We start from the raw sequence: 20,592 nt of genomic DNA, 5'->3' as shown, positions 1-20,592 counted from the left end.
AACAAACTATTTGAGAGCCAGCTACCTTGAAATAATAATCAGTCATCTATGGGTCACCTTGGTGTCAGCAGATCTACTCAGGACTTGGCTGGAGAGGTCCTGATAATGTCAGATAACTTCACTTATGCATCTGTTGCCAACCAAGTGGTGTAGTAATGCAGGAGACACAGGCTGAGCTCAGGTGAAGAAATTTCTTTTCCTTATGGGCTGGCATATTGACCAAAGCAAGTCCTTCCCTAAGAGAGCAGCAAGCCAAGTCACACAGGTGGTTTTTCCCTCCTCCTTCTCCTCCTCCTCCTCCTCCTCCTCCTGCTCCTCCTTCTTCTTAAATATGTTTAGTTGTAGATGGACACAATACCTTTATTTATTTATTTGTTTGTTTATTTTTTAATTTATTTATTAGTGGTGCTGAGGATCGAACTCAGTGCCTCATCACATTAGGCAAATGCTCTGCACTGAACTACAACTCCAGTCCACACAGGTGGTTTTGGAGACTCCTTTTGTTGTTGTTTGTTTGTTTTATTTTGCTTTTTTACATGTGATAACATTATTCTTTTGGTCAAACAAATCAGATGACTGAGACCACCAGCAGAAAATTACACATTGCTCACAATGGAAGTAACTGAAAATTTATAGAGCAAAGTATTTGGATACAAAAAAGAGCAAAGCATCAGAACTATTAGTGAAACTGACCACAGTGTGTGTACTTGGATAACTGACTTGTACTAAAGTGAGACTTCTGAAGCTTTTTAGAAATGGAAAACCTTTATACTTTGTTTTAATTAGCTGTTGCATCATTCTGGCCAAAAGACCCTGCAGAAACAACTTAAGAGGAGAAAAGGTTTATTTTTTCTCATAGTTTCTGAGGTTGAGTCCATAATCAGCTGACTCCATAGCTCTGTGGCCAATAGGCAGAACATCATGGCAGAAGGTCATAGTGGAGAAAATCAAATCAGGACATGGGGTCAAAAAGCAGAGAGAGAGAGAGAGAGAGAGAGAGAGAGAGAGAGAGAGAGAGAGAGAGAAAGAGAGAGAGAGAGAGATTGCTCTGCTTACCAGGGACAAAATATAAACCTAAAAGGCATGCTCTTGTTTACCTTCTTCCTCCAGCCACACCCTGTGTTACCACCCAGTTAATCCACATCAGTGGGTTAATCCACAGAGTATATTACAACTCTCATAATCTAATAATTTCACTTCTGAACACTCTTACATTTCCTCACACATGAGCTTTAGGAGGACACCTCATATCCAATCCATCACACACTATTAACAATCATCAAGAATCTCAAAGAGAACTTGATGTGTTTAGGCCTATTTATATTTACAGTGTTTGCAATTAAAACAGAATTTTCAAGTGTCTTTATTTTAGAATAACAGCAAGCTTATTACTTACTAACATAACGAATACATTGTTGCGCTGGGGTTGTGGCTCAGCCGTAGAGCGCTTGCCTAGCACATGCGAGGCCCTGGGTTTGATCCTCAGCACCACATAAAAAATGAATAAAATAAAGGTATTGTGTCCAACTACAACTAAAAAATATACAATTCAATATAAAAGATTATATTGTTATAAAAATTACGTTTTCTAGAACAAACAAGCTAAAAAAAGAGTCCTTGGTGAATTCATTAACATCTGACAAATGACAGCTGACATTTTATACCTGCTTCTTCTCCATTGAATCTTTGTTTTTCTCTTCATGGTGAATTACATAAAATAATTTGTACTCATACAGATATATTGTTGTAAAAGGCAAAAAGTGGCTTAACAGCCCTTTTAGTAAATTGTGAATTTTCTTTGATATTGCACTAAACCTTGACAAGTGAGAACTTCTTAGGTGTTGCTTTATGGAATGTGAAGAAAAATCACTGAAATCACTAAACTTTCTGTACCTTATTATATTAAAATCCATTGATGTATATTAAATATGATTATACTGAATATGTTATATATTGGATCTATACATGATTTGTAACATCAAGCATTCATCATTTGGAAAATATTGGTTCATTGAGTTATATATGTTTTCTAAATATTGACATTTAATTATAAACATTTTTAAAATTATACTTTGTGACTAAATTTTTCAGAAATATCTCAATACTGGGAAATAATCATGCTCAGAGAAGTGGATACCAGTTTTTCACAATTCTAGTTGGTCTAGGAAAGTAATTTTATCACTTGAGTAAAAATACTACAGGCTATTTTCCTTCAAGTGAAACTATACATTTTCAAAGGAATGTCTGTCAGATACCCAGTATGAATCACAAGTGTTTGTCTATCACTTGCTTTTTCATGCAAAACTGGTTCTCCATCCATGAAATTTTAAAGTGACTAGTTAAGCTAACAACTCAACCAATTACACCAGTGCATTCCTTTGTGGTCACCATCCTATTTCTAAATGTGGTCACACATCAAACATTAAAAACATGAGAAACAAGTCACTCTTGTTTAATAAAAATTGATCCTTTTTGTAGCTTTAGTAAGGATAATTTTAGGTGAACGCTCTCTTTCCCCCTAGTGAGTGGTGGGACAAATGCAGTGATTTCTGATACAATCTGGTGCTAATGCTTTGTGTTCTGCTAAGGTGCCATATTTTAGATTGTTGGTGCAAATGTCAACCTAGTGAAGAAGAGGGGGGAGAATAGTCTTTGTGAATCAAAGGATGAACCATGACTTATGGCATAACAGTTTGCTAAAAATTTACTTAAAGATATTTGTATTACTATTTTTAATCATTGCAATAAATTCAGATTTTTTTTATGTTCTTTCTTAGGGTTGTTTTGTTGGCTTTGATCTGGCAAATGCAGTTGGAAACGTTGAACTCCACTTACATGACTGGGGAGTCGATTTTGCCTGCTGGTGTTCCTACAAGGTAAAAACAACTTAACATATTTATAGCCTTTTATTTCACATTGATATTAATCTAAAGGAAAAACTGGCTCCATGGGCCAATTTCAAAGATTGAAGTTACTTTGCTCCATTTCTTTCATTACTGTATGGTCTGATTTGGGTTATAAGTAGAATTGTATGAAGAATGATATGATATTTAATTTTAGCACTTCCATCATTACAGAGAACATATTTCTTTAATTCCTAAGCTGTTATGAAAAAATCAAAAGGTTCTAGAGAAAGAGTCCCACAGTTACAACTTAATTCAAATTGATTAGGATTCTTAGTAAGCTGTGAAATTTCTACATATGTAAATATAATTCTTAGGCAATCAGCTTGGTATTTGAAGAAAATTTAATTAATAGGTGAAAATAAAACAAATTTAATATAGGCATTTAAAAATGTGATGCTTTTATTATTATTTCAATATTCTTGTGGCAAAACAATTTAAATATGGGAGCTTTGAAATTAGACCTCAATGGAACTATCTACTAACTGAGGAAAAATTTGATCAAACTTTTAAAAAGACCAGTTTTGTTATCAACCTAACAATACAAATTTTCATTAGGTTTTCATTTAATAAGATTCCCCAGGATTCTGTTTTATTTCAAAAGTTCAAAAATTTTAAAGTAAAATGTTATATTTTTATTTAAAAACTATGATATTGTTTATTTTAATATATTTAGGTAGATTCATAAAATTTAACTAATTTTCCATCCAGTATTTAAATGCAGGAGCAGGAGGTCTTGCTGGTGCCTTTGTCCATGAAAAGCATGCCCACACAATAAAACCTACGTGAGTACCATCTTCAAATTCTTCTTTGGCGATGAACAAATAAATGCATTTTCATAGTATGAAAAATTTACAGAAATTTCTAAGATGCTATCCAATGGGAATCAGAATTGGATTGCAATTATTTTACTACTCTATTAACATTAAAATGTTTTATCAAAAATAAATGCTTTTGAAAGACTTCAATTGGTTGAACAAGAAATTTAGTCATAAAAGGGAAGCTTCAATGCTAAAATGAGCCACTGCAATCAGCTAGAGCAAATGGTTATATGAAAAAAAGACTGCTTGAATTTGGTTTTTCAAAAATTAGACTTTAGAAAATTTTGGATTCCTCACAATGATGAATAAATCAAAGAAAACCAGAGCTGTGCCTAATAGAGGCTTGAACGTGGCATGTTTTATTAAAATTAAATCTACCTTTAAAGCTATAAAATGTTACAGGATGGCTTGTAGGGAATATCTTTTGTCCTAAAAGATTTTATCTTCCATGAAACCTGAAGAAGCTGAACACTGAACAACACTGATGACATAAAAAAGTAGTACTTTTCTATTTTATATAACTCTCTTTATGTTTTAGAGAAAGTATAAATGCAAATGTAATACACCAACACATTTACACATTTTTATTTGACTGAGGAACTTATAACTGTTCCTTTTATTTTTATCTGGTATGGAGATAAAGGAATAATATTCTGAGAAGTCGGGGAGGAAGCCTTTTTATTGTTGTTGTATTGGAATGTGTGTGATGGGGAGACTGTCTAGACTCCCAATAGATAACATAATAATGTTTGATTAGTTTTCTGAATCCTTTCAGACACTGGCTGAGTGGTATAATCTTTACAGGAATTGAAGTGGAATTAGTAATAAGTCTTGCAGCACCTCACATTTCTGAAGTTATGTGCATGTATAAATCCTAGGAATTTAAAATGGTTTTCTATTATTTATTTAATAGTGTCTAAAATTTCTTCACAATTTTAAAATTTTTAAATTAAAGAGCACATTTCCTTTAGACAGACATTTAATAAGTCGTACATCTTCATTGTTGTTACTACATTAGATTTTTCTCTCTGTCTCAAATACTCAGAGAACAATATCAAGTATATATTATAAGGTTAGTATACATATTTTAAAAGTCCTCTTCTATATTTTTGGCAAATCCCATTGATAGCATCTCACATAGCACAATTATTTTCCACATAGGTGGTACCCAAGATGTTTCCTGCTTTTGTGTGATGACTCACCACCCTAGCCATTTCTTATTCTCCTTTAATTAAATTATAGTAGACCAGGTTCATATTCTAGCTTGACTTCTTGCTGATCTGTTTAGGCCTCTTAATGGAAATATTATCAGCATTTACCTCATAGTCAAATTTTGTGAGAAAAAAATGAGATGATGCATCTAAAGCACTAATTGTAAACACTTCAGCATTTTACTATATGTGATTGATACATGTGGAGCTATATTTTAAGAATCCAAAATAAGATAAATTTTAAAAAATGATGGGTGACATTTTTAACAATGTCATTGGGGCATTCTTTAATGTTATTCGGTAATTATATAATATTTACTCCTAGATATTGTGTTTACTCATTGTAAATTTGTATACTAACATACAGACTTCTGCCCAGTGGAGATCATTTTTTTCATGCAGTAAAGAAAACCCCTAGAGTTACAGTTTGTGACATTATAGGATTTTAAAAAATTTTTACCTATCACCAAGTTTATTTCAACAGATCTTTCCCCAATTGACTGTATAAATCCCCATTCCTGAACTTTCTTTTTTACTGCCCTTTTCATCTCACTGGTTCTCCCATTAATTACTGAGTTGAATGACATATTTCTTGCGTGTTCACTTTGTATTTGTGTGAGAGCAATGCTTTTAGCTTTTTTGAAAATATATGCATTGCATTTTATCCAATTCACTCTGGAGACAGTTGGGACTCAAATCAGGCTTGACTAGTAAATTCTGCCTTAAAGAAAATCCTGTTCTTAACCACTGAGCTCTGAGCCACATCCCCAGCCATTTTTGTTGTTGTTGTTGTTGTTGATGATGTTGTTGTTGTTTGTTTGTTTTTGTTTTTGTTTTTTTGGTATTTTAGGGTCTCACTGAGTTGCTTAGAGCCTCACTAAGTTGCTGAAGCTGGCTTTGAACTCATGATCCTTCTGTCTCAGCCACTTGAGCCACTAGGATTACAGGCGTGGGTTACTTACTGCACCTGGCTGGAAACCCTGTTCCGAGCTTATTCATGTTGTTTTCTCACATTCTTAACTTTTCTTAATGTGATGCCTAGTGACTAATTCAAGTGCTGCCAATTTCTATCCTTAATTTCCTCTCCTCTACAAGGTATCATGCAATGTATTTGATTTGTGTTAGAGAATTAGAGCTTTTTAATTACTGATGGAAAGTAGCAGATTTATTTATACAAGGATCTGTTATTTTCATATAATCTGTTCAGTATCCCTGAGAGAAAAAGAAATGCTTTGCCAAACTTTACTTTGTGTTCCATAAATGTATTTTACTTTTTTATGAAGCTACAAATAAACACCACCTTCCACAAGAGTGTTAGAGTAAGCAACAGGAAGACTTGAAAGGCAATAATATCACATTGAGCAAGACTCATTGTTTAGATGTTAGGATAATATTCAATAAGTAAAATTATTTTAAAGATGAGGGGAAGAAACATTGCTTGTGGAAAATATGTATTGCGCAGAGATTAAATACAACTTAAACTTCAAAAGTTCCTGTATGAGGACTAACTCTTGCCAGTTAATAATTATATTTTAGCTGTTAGGCTTTGAGGATCAGCTAATTAAATATGTTTAACAAATCTTCCATCACTTGTAATTTCTTTTTCAATTTTCTTAGAACATTAGAGAGACTATGGAGAGTTTGTGTTGTTAAAGTATTCAGTATGATAGCTGAGAACCATATGGAGAACATCGAGTATACCAGAATGAATGTAACTGCTCATATATATATTACACTTTGTGAAGTCATCTTTGTTGCTTAAAGAAAGGTGACATCTAGTGTCTAAATATATTATTTCAATGAAATGGTATCCAAATAACGTTCCTTGTTTTAATTATTCACCCTTTAACAAGTACTTTAAAGTGTGTGTGTGTGTGTGTGTGTGAGAGAGAGAGAGAGAGAGTGTGTGTGTGTGTGTGCGTGTGTGTGTGTGTGTGTGTGTGTTTAAATGATTGACTATGTGTTTAATAGTACAAGAATTTCATAGTTAAAGCCTTGAAGAAAGAGGAAGAACAGGATGAAGGTGAGAGTCCACGGAAGGGGGAATTCCTTGTGTGTGCTTAAACAGCAGGCTTAGACCCTAATCAAGGCTAAGATAAGAAAAGTATTAAGGGAATGGGCAGTTCCTTGGTGCAGAGTGGATTCCAGCAATGTAACAGTGAATTGGAGAGTTTAATATTGGTATGTGATTCTGAAATTGTCATTAATATAATGTTTCCATTAGCATCTGAGAGAATTTATCAAGGAATCCTTAGTAGATTAGGTAAAAGAGATTTGATAAGGTACTTCAAAATCATATGACTTGAATATTAACAGTATAAAGAAAATGGTGAGTAACTAAAAAAAATCTTTAAAAACTATTACCTTAAAGGTCATGCTGAAAAGTTAAACATAATATGAAGTGGATTATATTTTGCTACAGTATCATTTTGTCAAAGTACATGCCAAAAAAAGAAACCTATATTTACTATATTGTCTTTTTAAGATGAGCATACTATAAATTTAATCTAAATTTTGTCAAATTATAAGTTTAAATCTTTTATAATTTTTAACTTTATATTTTAATATGCATCTCAGTGACAATTTTTTTCCTTGCTAGGTTTAAAATTGATTTTATTAAGAGACATTTTCCCTTTTGTCTTTAGATCATGAGAACTTCCAGTATGTCTGTATGCATATAAATATGTGTGCATATATGTATTTACGTGTGTGTGTGTGTGTGTGTGTCTATTTTCTATTTCAAAAATTTAATAAGATAAAGCTCACATTTTACTCTGACACAGGTATTTTTCTAAGCTGGTCATTGTTCATGTAAAATTAAGGAAACAATCCTTAATTGATTAAGAAAGCATAAGCAAATATAACCAACAAATACTTCTGTGCAAAAACCTTTCTTAAAAAATAAAACTTTTGGACTGGGCTTGTGGCTCAGTAGCAGAGTGCTTGCCTCGCACATGTGAGGCACTGGGTTCGATCCTCAGCACCACATAAAAATAAATAAACAAAATGAAGATATTGTGTCCATGTATAACTAAAAAAAAATTTAAATAAATAAAACTTTCTTGATGGAATTAAAAACAGGTTATTGTTTATGATTTTTAAATCTTACTGGCCTTTTGGAGATAGATCACTTAAATATTCAAAGAGTGAGATAAATGACAGAAAACCCAAAATTAGAATATGTGTCCTAAGGCAACTCTAATTAATGGGCCTGGAAAATTCTCAGACTAACTTTTCCATAGTAGCTGTCGAGACAAAAATGACTAACTCAGAGGTTCTTGGGAAAAGCTTGAGCAAGGAGGTAGGAAACTAAAGACACGAATCCTCTGTAAAATAGAACACAGTGTTAACTAAGTGAATAAATTCACTCTCTGTTACTTTGAAAGCTGAAAATGTTGCCTATAAGAGAGATTCACTTCATAAATTTCATAAATTTAAGAAGGTATAAAAAGAAGAAAGAATTATTTAAATGGCATTTTTTAAAGGGATATGTCAAGTGATCTTTTCCTCTTTATCTCTTTACTAGAATTTTTATGGAATCTGAGTTATTGGCTTAACATTTTAAATTTTGCCTCATTATCATAAAATATTTTAGAAATTATACATGGTGGTAAAATCAGGATTTCAAGCTCTCACTTATTTCTAGAGCCACACTCATGCATTACATCTGTCCTCTGTCTTGGTCTTCAAATTGTCCCTCCAAGGGGTCCAGAAATGGGCAACTTACTTAAAGAACACTCATCTGTAGCATCATAACACATAACCTAAACTTATTTTCATTCAGAAACTGTTTTATAAAAATTGTTAGGAAAGGATTTCTTGTTTTCTTGGCTTGACAGTTTCAACTATGTAAAATTTTCCAAATAATTTTCCTGTATGGTGAGTTTAAGCTGCGATCATAAAAATAACTTATTTGTTTGGAAGTGTTATCACAGTTTAAAATAAGTTCAGTAAATAATCTATTTTTTGTTTGTTTGTTTTTTGCTACTCAGGAGATAAAATAATCCTAGTTCTTAAATTAAGCGAAAATAGTAATTATCTGTATTAAAAAATACATTAAGTCCACTTCTGTTCACAAATCACTACTCTCAGATAATAATTACATAATCATTAATTCAAGAACACTGAAATCCTTTGAAACCTCAAAATTTATTTTTTGTTCTAAAATGCAGTCTGTTGTCTCTGAAGATATATGGGGGTCAATGATCTTTTCAGACATTAAAAGTAAAACTTATCAAAGAGCTTCAGCTTTTGTTTTAATTGCTTCAAGTTTTTTCCTGAAAGAGACATTTGAAATCTACAGGTTTTTTTAACTAACTTGCTAATTTTTAATGTATTCTTATTTACAAAGTGCATGTATTCATCACGTTTTTTATGAGTGCCAAAGGAGCCAGGTTAGAGGTTTGTTGTCATGTCACATGTACTGTGTATGTAGGTGGCTCTTGTATGTGTACTCTTCACACACAGACCAGTGGGGGTCCTGAGACATCGAATACTGGGGTTAGCTTTACAGACCCCAGGACACTTGGAATATATGCTCAGGACAAACATCTAAACTATGGGATCCATTTTATCTTTGTTAACCTGCTTTTACTCTCCAAAGAAGATAATTTGGGTAGGAATTACCCTTTAATCCATCACTTTTATGATCAGCTTCTGTACAGGTAGCATGCTGTTGGTTCCCACATCATTTCCTATTCCCATCAGCTTTGGTCAGGGCTCAGAAGATTTGACATTGACCATGGCAATATATGCCTAAAAAGTATGTGGAACTTTTTTAATGTAAGGGGAATATGATCCTAGTAAGACTTTATCTTAAGTGATATGATTGAAAAAAATTGATTATAAATTTAAACCTTCAATTCTAAATTTTTGCATGCAGGGATATTTTTATTAATATTTCTTTAACAATCCATAGTGATCAAGAATTTTCTCTTGAATTTTGTTAAATATATGCCTCTTTATTCTCAGCATAATAGACTAACCATTTTTCAGCATATGGAAGATTTTTACTTTGCACATTATTCTGAAGGCGGGTGTGACTTGCAAAACTCTGACAAATTAAATATGCATTTCCATATGCTTCTGTGAAGACCAAATATATACATGAAAATTAGTTACATAGTTAAAATTCTTCATGATATTTTAATCAGCATTGATGAACAAAATTCAAATCACATTGTCTCTTTTTTGTGTGGGGGGGTGATACTGGGATTGAATTCTGGGGTACTATACCACAGAGGGTTCCCCCAACTCTTTTATGTATTTATTTTTTTATTTTGAGTCAGAGTCTCATTGAGTTTTCCAGGCCTGTTCAAACCTGCAATCCTCCTGCCTCAGCCTCCTGAATAGCGGGGATCACAGCTGTGCACCAGTGTATCTAGCTTTGTATAGTTCTTTCTAAAGTCTGAGATTGAGACATCTTTCTCATTTTGTACTTGGAACATCTGTATTTATTTCAAAGCATTTCAAAACATTATAAACCTATATTTTAAGATAAGACAATTCAAAAAGTATATTCAGAAAAATTTCAAAGGCTTTTTTTTTTTTGTGTGTGTGTGTGTGTGTGTGCCAGAGATCGAACCACCCAGGGGTACTTAACCACTGATTTATATCTCCAGTCCTTTTTTATTTTGAGACAGGGTTTTACTAAGTTGCTTAGGACATCATTAAGTTACTAAGACTGGCTTTGAACTTGCAATCTTCCTGCCTTGGCCTCCCAAGCTACTAGGATTATAGGCTTATGCCACCATGCCCAGCCAAAAGCTTTCTGATTAGTAATGTAGTTATATCAAAAATATTAATTTGGTTCTTATAAGAACAGCATATTATCCTGAGACTTCAGAAAACAATTTTCATTATCTGCATTTTTTTATTTTAGGAAGTGCATTTTAATGAGTATGCTTGTCATACTGTTAGCTCACTGGACATATTTGAACGGCTCTTCTACAGAGTGGGATTTGAGAAGGCAATTGAGTATGAGCCCCCCTGTGTATTTACAGGTGGGTGAGCAAATGAGAGAAAGTAAACAAATTGAACTTAGTAAACTTTCTTCAAACTAGTTTCTAGAGTAGTGTTAAATCACACAGGTTAGAACAGAGCCCAGCAATTCTGAATAAACATTTTTTTTAGAAAATAGAAATTGATAGAGATCTTCTCTCTGCAAGGAGTGAGGTGATATTCCACCTACTTGCTGTCATGCAATGTCAAGCCTTATATCAGCTATGCCTATGGCTGGCTGCTGGTGTCTAGGGATGAGTATACAACTTATCAGTTGAACCAACTTATTTTGTCAGTTTGAAAATTTTTTTTGTTTGTCTGTTTTCCCTAGGACCTTTGAATCTGTATTTATCACCTAGGCATGCTTTTACTTTCCTCACCAAGGTGCTAATTTACAACTTCCTAGCTTTAAATTCTTCTTGCTCTTTTTCTCACTTTTTTCTATTGTGATTTTTGACCTTGTTTTTAGTTCATACCTAATGCCCTCTGGTCTATATTTGTATGGACTAGCATTACCTTCTTTATATGTGTTTGAACTGCTGTTATTTCTGAACTCCAATATCTACTGAACTGTAGCAAGTGTTTCTCTGTTTTCCCAACCTTTCTACTCACTGCAAAGATAGATTAACAACATTATTGCCCTGCCATGAAGTCATGGCTGAAGAATTTTACCAGGGAATTTATGTAGCTATGCAACCAAGCCCAAACCCTACCATACTGAATGCTTGCCAGAAGCAGACTTCCATTATACTCAAACCCACATTAGTTTACATTTGATTATACAAATTGGATTGATTATTGATCACTTTGGCTAATAATACAAAACAGAATTTGGATCAAACAAAAAGAAAGAGCAAATAAGTCAAAAATGTTGTTCATGAAAGAAGTTGATATTTTCACTATATGCTGCCGAAGAATTTTGAGTTTTATTGCTTGAAATCACAGTTTCATAATGCCCCTGTGCAACATTTACACTCATTAAAGATATATTTATTGAGCATCTACTATAACACTCCAGGAATTTTTTTAAGTCATTTGGAATATACCAAAAAAAAAACACTCACACAAAATAGAGTCTCTATCATGATGTCTGAAAAATCAGTACGTCTTATAGATGATTTTTAAAGTATAAGGGGGAAAGGAAGTATCAGAACATACTAGTGGCATGCTTATCAATGTGGCATGCTTATCAATGTGCAATATTAAAAAGGCATTCATGAACGATCACATTGAGAAAGTAAGAATCAGATGAAAAGGTGAAGAAAAGAAAAAGAGGGTGAAGCATTTACCTGTGGAAAGAATTTTGGTTAGAAGAGGCATTTTATCAAAGATTCTAAGACAAGTGTACATCTTGGGTGCTTGAAGAAAAGTATATCCACAAGCTGCAATAGATTGAAAGAGCTGGAGACAGATGGACAAGAGATAAAAGCATGCAAATGATGCAAGCCCTTGGCTGGCAATACAGAGACTTGGATTCATTGCCTATGTTGACAAAAGAGTGACCCTGACATAAAAACTTTTAAAATGATCACACCAGGGGCTCTGTTGGGAATAAACTGTAAGAGGGTTAGGAGTGGACTTTGGAAGACCAGCCTAAGCACTATTGTGGATAACAGGTAGAGATGAGTTCAAAGCAGAGGGGTAGCAGAGGAGGTGAGGAGAAGTGGTAGGACTCTGAATCTATTCTGAGATATATAGCAATCTTTGCAGAGTTCAAAAATAGAAACATGATGAAGTTTTATTTATGTAAGTTGATTACATTCTGGAGAGCTTTACAATATTGTGTCTGTAGTTTTTCACAGTGTTGTACACTTAAATTTGTCAGGAGGATGGAGTTACATGTTCTTACCATGATTTTTAAAAAGTAAATAAAATATTAAAATGTAAAAAAAGAATAGAATTGGAATGTCAGTTAACTGATGGATCTTTGCAATAATAGAAAAGGGAAATGCTCACTATCTAAAATGCAGTAATGGCATATGGGATGGAGAAAGCATTACAGTTGACAGTTATTAGGAAATTGAATGAAAAGGGCATAGAGAAAAATTTGGATAGAGGGACAAGAATGAGAGAATAAAGATGAATTTGATGTTTGTGCAAAAGAATACTAAGTCATAAGTCCTATATCATATACTTATTTAATAAATATGAAATGTTTTTCTTAAGCATCTACTATGGGCAGAACAGTAGGCAAGAAATCATTGAAGACAAATGAACCTTCTTATTCTGGAACTTACCATTCAGTGTGAACATTCCAAGGCAAGAGAAAAGCTGGTTAATTTTGCCAACGTGGGGACATTTATGCTGACTGGAGACATACTGCTAACTCAGACTCAAGGGGAACAGGGAAGAGTGGGGGACTAAGACAAGGTGGTTTCACATGCATCTTAAGCAAGGGTAGAACTTTAAGGTTCTTATGTTCCAAGAAGGGTATTTTAGTTTTATCTTAAGGACAAAGGGGAGCCACTCTTTGTATGGAAAAAAAAAAGATTACAAATTCAGCACTCTTCATCTTTCCAGTCTTTTTTTGCTTATGGAAAAAAATAGATCATTCTGAAATTATCTTTTTTAACTTTTAAACTTTGTGATTCTCAAGTGATAAAAGTAAAGCATCAGGTTAAGGTTGGAATCCGCCTGCCACTGGCCATATCTGTGGCTGTGATGACTCTCTCCATTCTCCCTTTACTTTCCTAAAATGTGTTCAGAAAACTTTATCCCAAACTCTGACATACTCAGTTTTTTGCTTTACTCATGTACAAAAAGGTACTTTTTATATATCTCTGTTTTATTAATGTGGATGTGCTTTGTTATTTTGCTGCATAATAATTATATATATCAAAGAGATGCAGTGTGATTGATTCATGTATACAATGTGTTAACATGAAGTTAGTGTTATTAGCATATTTCTCACTTTAATCTCCTATTGTTTGTGGTGAAGCATTCCAAAATCTTCTTTTCTGACTATTTTGAAGAATACAATACTTGTATTTTTTTAATCAATGTCTTACCATGCTTTCCAGACTGGTCTGGAACTCCTGCACTCAAGTGATCTTCCTGCTTCAGCTCATGTGTGTTGGGACTCCAGGTATACCACTCTGCCTGGCTATAATGCATTCCTTTCTGTTTCTTTTTCATTTTTCTTTCTTTTGTTCTTTTTAAGATATGCATGACAGTAGAATGTATTTTGAAATATTATACATCCGTGAAGTATAACTTATTCAAATTAGGATCCCATTCTTCTGACTACAATGCATTTCTAATTGACTATAGTAACACTGTGTATTGTAAAACACCAGAATTTTTCTTCCAATCTAACTAGTTAGATACTCATCATTCACACTCCAATTATTCTCCTTATTCCTTACTTTTATAAGCCTATACTGTTCTCCCTTCTATGAGCTCAACTTTTCTAACATTTACACATGTATGAGATCATGCTGTATTTGTGTTTCTGTGCCTGGCTTATTCCATTTTACATAATATCCTCCTGTTCCATCTATGTTACCATGAATGACAAAATTTTATTTTTTTTTTGGTCAAATACTATCTCATTGTGTATATTTTCTTTATTCATGGACACTTCTTTATCATGGGCCATTTCAGCCAATTCCATACCTGAGCTACTGTGAATAGCATTATAATAAAAATAGGAATGCAGGTATCTCTTTGCATGTAGATATTTTTAAAATCAACCTGCCAATGTTTTTATTATGAAAATTAAGAATATAGCTGGACTCACTGATGAAGATCTGTGATCCTAAGGACTAGGAGGCTGAGACAGGAGAATTGGAAGTTCAAGGCCACCCACAGCAACTTAGTGAGACCCTGTCTCAAAAATAAAACAAAACAAAACAAATGGATTGGGGATGTGGCTCAGTGATAAAGTCTCCCCGGGTTAAAAAAACAATAATAAGAAGAATATTTTTAAAAATATTTTAATTAGTAAATTTATGATTATTCTTTGAAGAAAACAAACTTTGTTGAACTTTGGACTCCATGAAACATGATGATTTGATGAGTAGTTTATTTGAAGTTAGCTACAGAAGATGCTAGAATGACAGACATTCTTACTTATCCTTAAATACTTATGCAGATTTTGTTTATATTCAGGTTAAACAATTATGTTGTACTCACATGTTCCATGATTTTGTAGTGCTATAACAATTTGTCTGATTCAACACATTTAAAAAGCTGTGAAAGTGGTAAAACTATTCTATTTACTTTTAAGTTGTGACCTTGAGACAGAGAGAGAAGAGAGCGGAAAAAGAAAGACTTCTAGTCATGCTCTCATTCTTAAACACAGAAATTATTAAATGTGTGGTCATAAAATGTCAAGTTAAGAGACTTCATGAAATTAGCATTGCTTGAATATGTTCTTAAATAATATCTGGTTTTATCACATTTTGAGTTTTGCCCCAATGATGAACTAGATGTTTATTCTAATATAAGTAACAAAAACTAGAATGTTGTTTAGTTTTGTTGAGGTTTGGGGTGAGCAAAGGTGAGGGGTTTAAAAGATAATTTAATTCAGTGCATAAAAGATTTAAAACTAATGCCAAAAGTTGGGCCATTAAAGGTTTGTTGAGGAGATCAAGATTGGCTGTTTCATTTTGTAACTGAATCTGGTGATGCCTCAAAGATGCCTTTATAACAAGTCATACTGTTGATTTAACATTTATTTGCAACTCCTTTTATGTAATTTATGATGTTCAAAGAACACAAAGAATATCACGATCTTTACTTTTTATTTACTGGCTGTCTTCTAGCACCTCACTTCTCGCAAAATTCTGTTAATTATCCCCATTCGAAGTAAATTAAATTCCTGCTTGGTTTTCAATCTTTGATTAAAAAAATTGAATTTCTTTTCCAAGTTCAAGGAGATTATATCTTGATTATTATTGTTTATTTTCAATTTTTAGGAATGATTTAAGCTTGTTACGATAATAGCTACTTAGAGCTAATTTAGTTTTCTCATTCTGCATTGTTAGGTTATAACATTGAGTTTTTGTTGCTGTTGTTGTGTAAACCATGCTAAGGTTTCAGTTTAGATTACATTTCTATTTTGTTTTGATTTTGCTTTCTCTACATTCCAAGTAGTGGGCTCATAATGAATTGAATGTTTTCCTAGGTTCTAAATGTGGTACCTTTCGAGTGAATGTATCTTGAAATACTTATATGTATTTGTTTTGTTTTTGAAAGATTTTAAACAGTCCTCATTTCCTTTAGTAGGCTTGAAGGTATAACCTAGGGGAGACCATGCTTATTCAAGTTCACTAGATCACACATCTAGATTTACCCATTTTGAAGAAAGAGAATTGACTACAGAGATTCTGGAAGAACAAAGAAGGTCCAAAGAGCAGGTTTTATTTTAGGAGGGTACATTGTTCATACTAAAAAGATTGTGGGAGTTCTGCCATCTAAATTGTGTCAACAGTCTGGCATTCTCCCCCCTCAATATTCTAAGTGCAGCACTTAGCCTGTCCTGGATGTTGTTTCCATGGAATTACCAGGGCATTGAAAATGTCTGCCCTACATGACTTTGCATTTTATGTGAATATTCTGATATTCAGGGTCAATCTCTACAGTTGGGCTTCAACAACTAATAACTGAGGAATCTTAGGCTACACTTCAAGCTACTGGAGTCTCACTTCCTCATCTTTACAATGAGGAGAATACTAGTTTCTACTTCACAGGAGTATTTTAAAGATGGAGTGACTGCTTAGAGTAGTGTCTGACTTAGAATGAAAGCTCTGTTGATTTTTGGTTTTGCTGCTTTCAAAATCACTAAACAACTAAAATAAGCTAAATCAGGGAAATAAAACTTCAACCTGTTTGCCTGTTTATAAGAGTTTGGTTAAATGTTTGGGGAGTCATTAATCACCCAAGTTCGGGCTGTTTGCTCTCTTCCATAGAAATATAATTTGGGGGCCAGACTTGATCTCTTTCACATGTGGTTTTACTAAATAGAATTCTTTTTCCTAATTTTATTTAAATTAATAATATTTTATAAAACTTCCAGCTAGTTTACCATATATTATCATGACCACTTAAATTAAAAGTATTATATCATTGATGTTGTTCATGAAAATATGCTGAATAACCTGGAAAATACTGCACATCAAAGAAGACAGGTCAAGAATTGTATATCCAACAGGAGTTTCTGGAAAAAAAAAAGCAAATTTTAATAAGATAAAAATGGCACCTTCTTGTTAGAGTACATGGTTTAGATGGTTGAATTTCTTTTTATCAAGTGAAAATGTATAGCAATTAATCTTAGGAAGTTGAAAATTTTCCAGAAGAAATAACATTTAGAATTTCATTAAGATTAAAAAATGAATACCACCAGTGATTAAAATAACAAGGCAGTTATTAACATTATATATCAGAATAAAGAATCAAATGATGAAAAAATCATTCAATAAAAGCTAGTGGGCCACCAATGATCCTATTACTTTATAGCAGTTAGAATATGAAAAACCCTCTATCCCTTCTTTTTGAGCACCATATGACAGAAAACTATGCAAGAATTTGCATCTATGATTGAGGGTTTTTTTAAAAAATATATTTAATTGCTCTGACTGCTGAATTTAATGACATCATTGTCATATCAAGATATTAATATTTCAGTCCTATTATAAAGAAAACTGTATTATTATCCTGGTTTGCAGTGATATGATCCTATTTACTACTTATAAATAGAGAATTATATTTGAGATCATATTTACTACTTATAAATAGAGAATTATGTTTGAAACAAAGTCTCTATAGAGAGCTGCTATTTTCTTCTATTTTTCTTACTTCACTTCCCCCTTGAGGCAGAAAGATCTGGAGTTCAAAGCCAGTCTTAGCAACAGCGAGGCACTAAGCAACTCAGTGAGACGCTGTTACTTAATAAAACAAAAAATAGGGCTGGGGATATGGCTCAGTGGTTGAGTGCCCCTGAGTTCAATCCCATATACCCCCAAAATAAACTAAACTAAAATAAATTAGTATTCACATTGATGAAACTGAAACATCTTATCTTCCTGAGTTTCTGTGTTCATTTCTTTCAGGACTTTAAACTGCCGAGTTAATATTTCCTTCCTGGTTGAATATGTCAGCATCTCTGTCTTTTTTAGGTATAGTTCAATATCATACATCTAGCTTTGACTCCGTTTCCTTTTTCTTAATTCTTTGTAGCTCAAAGTGTCCTCCTTTACTCTGCTTCATGGGTGTGGAGTCCGAGGTTCTGCTTTTGGTCCAGAGGACAGTTGTTCCACAAAGGCCCAAACGCCAGGAGGCAGGGATGGGAGCTCCTTAGGAGTCTGCCCACCACACTTATGCTGAGTTAATGCCTGTTTAAATTGCCCACTACCCCCAGCCACACACCCACCCAAAAGACCTTATATTCTTGTGGTAGGGGTAGCTGGCTTCTAGTCAGGGGTCCTATTAACTGTTCTAGAGAAGTAATTAAAGAAATATAGAAAAATATAATAGTCCTCAGGAAAGAAGGGTGATTTAGTTAAGAGCATAAACCATAAAAAAAATCCTTGTTAAAAAACAAACCCTCCCTAATTTACCATTATTAACTATTTTGCTTTATCGAAGTCTGCCATTTATGTCTTCTCCTCTACTCGGCTCCCAGAGATTGAGCATCTCCTCTTCAACCTGGTTACTGGCTTGTTCAGATACTTATTTTGAGACTTCATTCAACTTCCTTCTGAAAATATTATATCAACCACAGCTCCTAGCTTGGGGTTAGTGTTCCTGTTCATCATGAGTTTTGTTAGCTGTGTCCCTTTGGAGGAGTCACACAACTTCTTTAATCCTTATTTCTCTGAAATCTGAAATTATGGAAATGACATCTATTTTAAGTTGTTATTATGCCAAGATTAAGCTAGAATACAAGAAATCTCTTGTGCCCATTTCCCAGAAAACCTTTGTTAGTTTTTGTTCTTTTTCCTTTAGCAGTTAGCTGCTCAAGAACATTGCTTAATCACGCCTTTGGAATAAAATTTCTTATGGGCATGAGAACCAATAATCTAATTGGCCAGACCATTCCTTAATGCTCTGTGTGATTATATAATTTCCTTCCTAGGGTAATAGATCCAAATGCTGTGAATGTCTGGAAAGGAGATGGACGACAAACAATTAGCTTCAGTGGAGCTGGGCTAGGGTCCCGGGGTCTCCTCATGTCCTTTGCCATTGGAAAGAAAAATATAATGTCTTTAGTGAATCAGTGTAAAAGAGAAATACCAACATCAAATTATGAGGTAAACAACTTTGAAATTCTTCCCTTCTACATAATCATATTGTATTTGCACATTTAAAATGTAGTTCAAGTACTTTCACAGCTTTAGTAAATAAAGCCTAAAAAACGATGATGTGGCCTCAGTTGAGAAATCATTTCTGAGGTTTTTCTCTAAGAATAACACATCTCCCCCATTGTGCAGTCCCTTGTTTATTTCATATTTGGTTTATGAACATGTCATCTTCTATTTTCAAAAACAAGCTATTATTTCCTCCTGTGATACAGTGTTGGAACACCAGGTCTTTGATGTTTCTGTTAGATACACCAGCAGCCATCATAACTCATGCTCTTGAATTTTTAATATCACTCCACAAACTGAAATGACAAATACCCAGTTCTTCAGTGAACACACAAATATGAAAGAAAAGTTTACTAAATAGAGAAGATTGAAATCTCTCTTCCAATTTTTGTTTTGATCCCACTGAACATAAAAGGAAAAAAAAATCGGGTCGCTATGTTTTTTTCCCTGCTTTGTCTCAGTTACCATTTTTGCCTCAGATTAATAGAAAAAAAAAAGAAATTGCCAAGAGGTAAATCTGTTTCCACAGAAAGCATTATGTATGCAGTCCTATATGTTTTTTGATACGTGACTAGAAGAAATATTTCTCTTTAACAAATTTTAAAAATTTAATTTTTTTAAATATGAAAAATTATAATAATGCTAAATTTATATTTTTCAATTTCCAAATTGCCTATTTCTTCATATCCGAAATACTTTTAACATCCTTTATTTTTTTCTCCAGATCACTCAAAACCTGTTATTTGCCTATCAATCTAAACAACAATTAATTCTAGAATATACCTTTTTCTCAAAGCTCCATCTGTTGAAATATTTGTCAAGTTAACATTGAAAATAAAGCTTGCCCTGAAACTGAAAATGCAAATATATATATATATATATATATAAAGTATTAAGTTAGTGGCTCTAATATTAAACTTTACAAAGTTACAAGATCATTTCAGTTAGAAGGAAAGAACAGTTCTTCACATCTGAGGCAAGATCTCCTCTACAGGCAAAATTCAATTTTTTTTTTCTCATAGAAGCATCTTTCAGTGTTAATATGTAAACTAGGGCTGGGGATGTGGCTCAAGCAGTAGCGCGCTCGCCTGGCATGCCTGCGGCCCAAGTTCGATCCTCAGCACCACATACAAACAAAGATGTTGTGTCCGCCGTAAACTAAAAAAATATATATATATTAAAAAATTCTCTCTCTCTCTCTCTCTCTCTCTCTTTCTCTCTCTTTAAAAAAATGTGTAAACTAGAAAACAATTTGGTTATTTCAATAGGATTATAAAGCTCTTTCTTCTATGTATACAGTATAAATTTATAATGTTCTATGTGAACATGGATATTATAAATTATTACC

General features: G+C 33.3%; 1 pseudogene; it reads left to right on the top strand.

Annotated features, from left to right (window-relative positions):
* LOC143386706 (kynureninase-like) overlaps window positions 1–20,592 on the top strand; it is an 83,474-nt pseudogene that overhangs the window by 45,290 nt on the left and 17,592 nt on the right.

The sequence above is a fragment of the Callospermophilus lateralis genome, unplaced genomic scaffold, assembly GCF_048772815.1.
Source record: "Callospermophilus lateralis isolate mCalLat2 unplaced genomic scaffold, mCalLat2.hap1 Scaffold_120, whole genome shotgun sequence".
NCBI classification, from domain to species: Eukaryota; Metazoa; Chordata; class Mammalia; order Rodentia; family Sciuridae; genus Callospermophilus; species Callospermophilus lateralis.
This window is presented reverse-complemented; position numbering and strand designations above follow the sequence as displayed.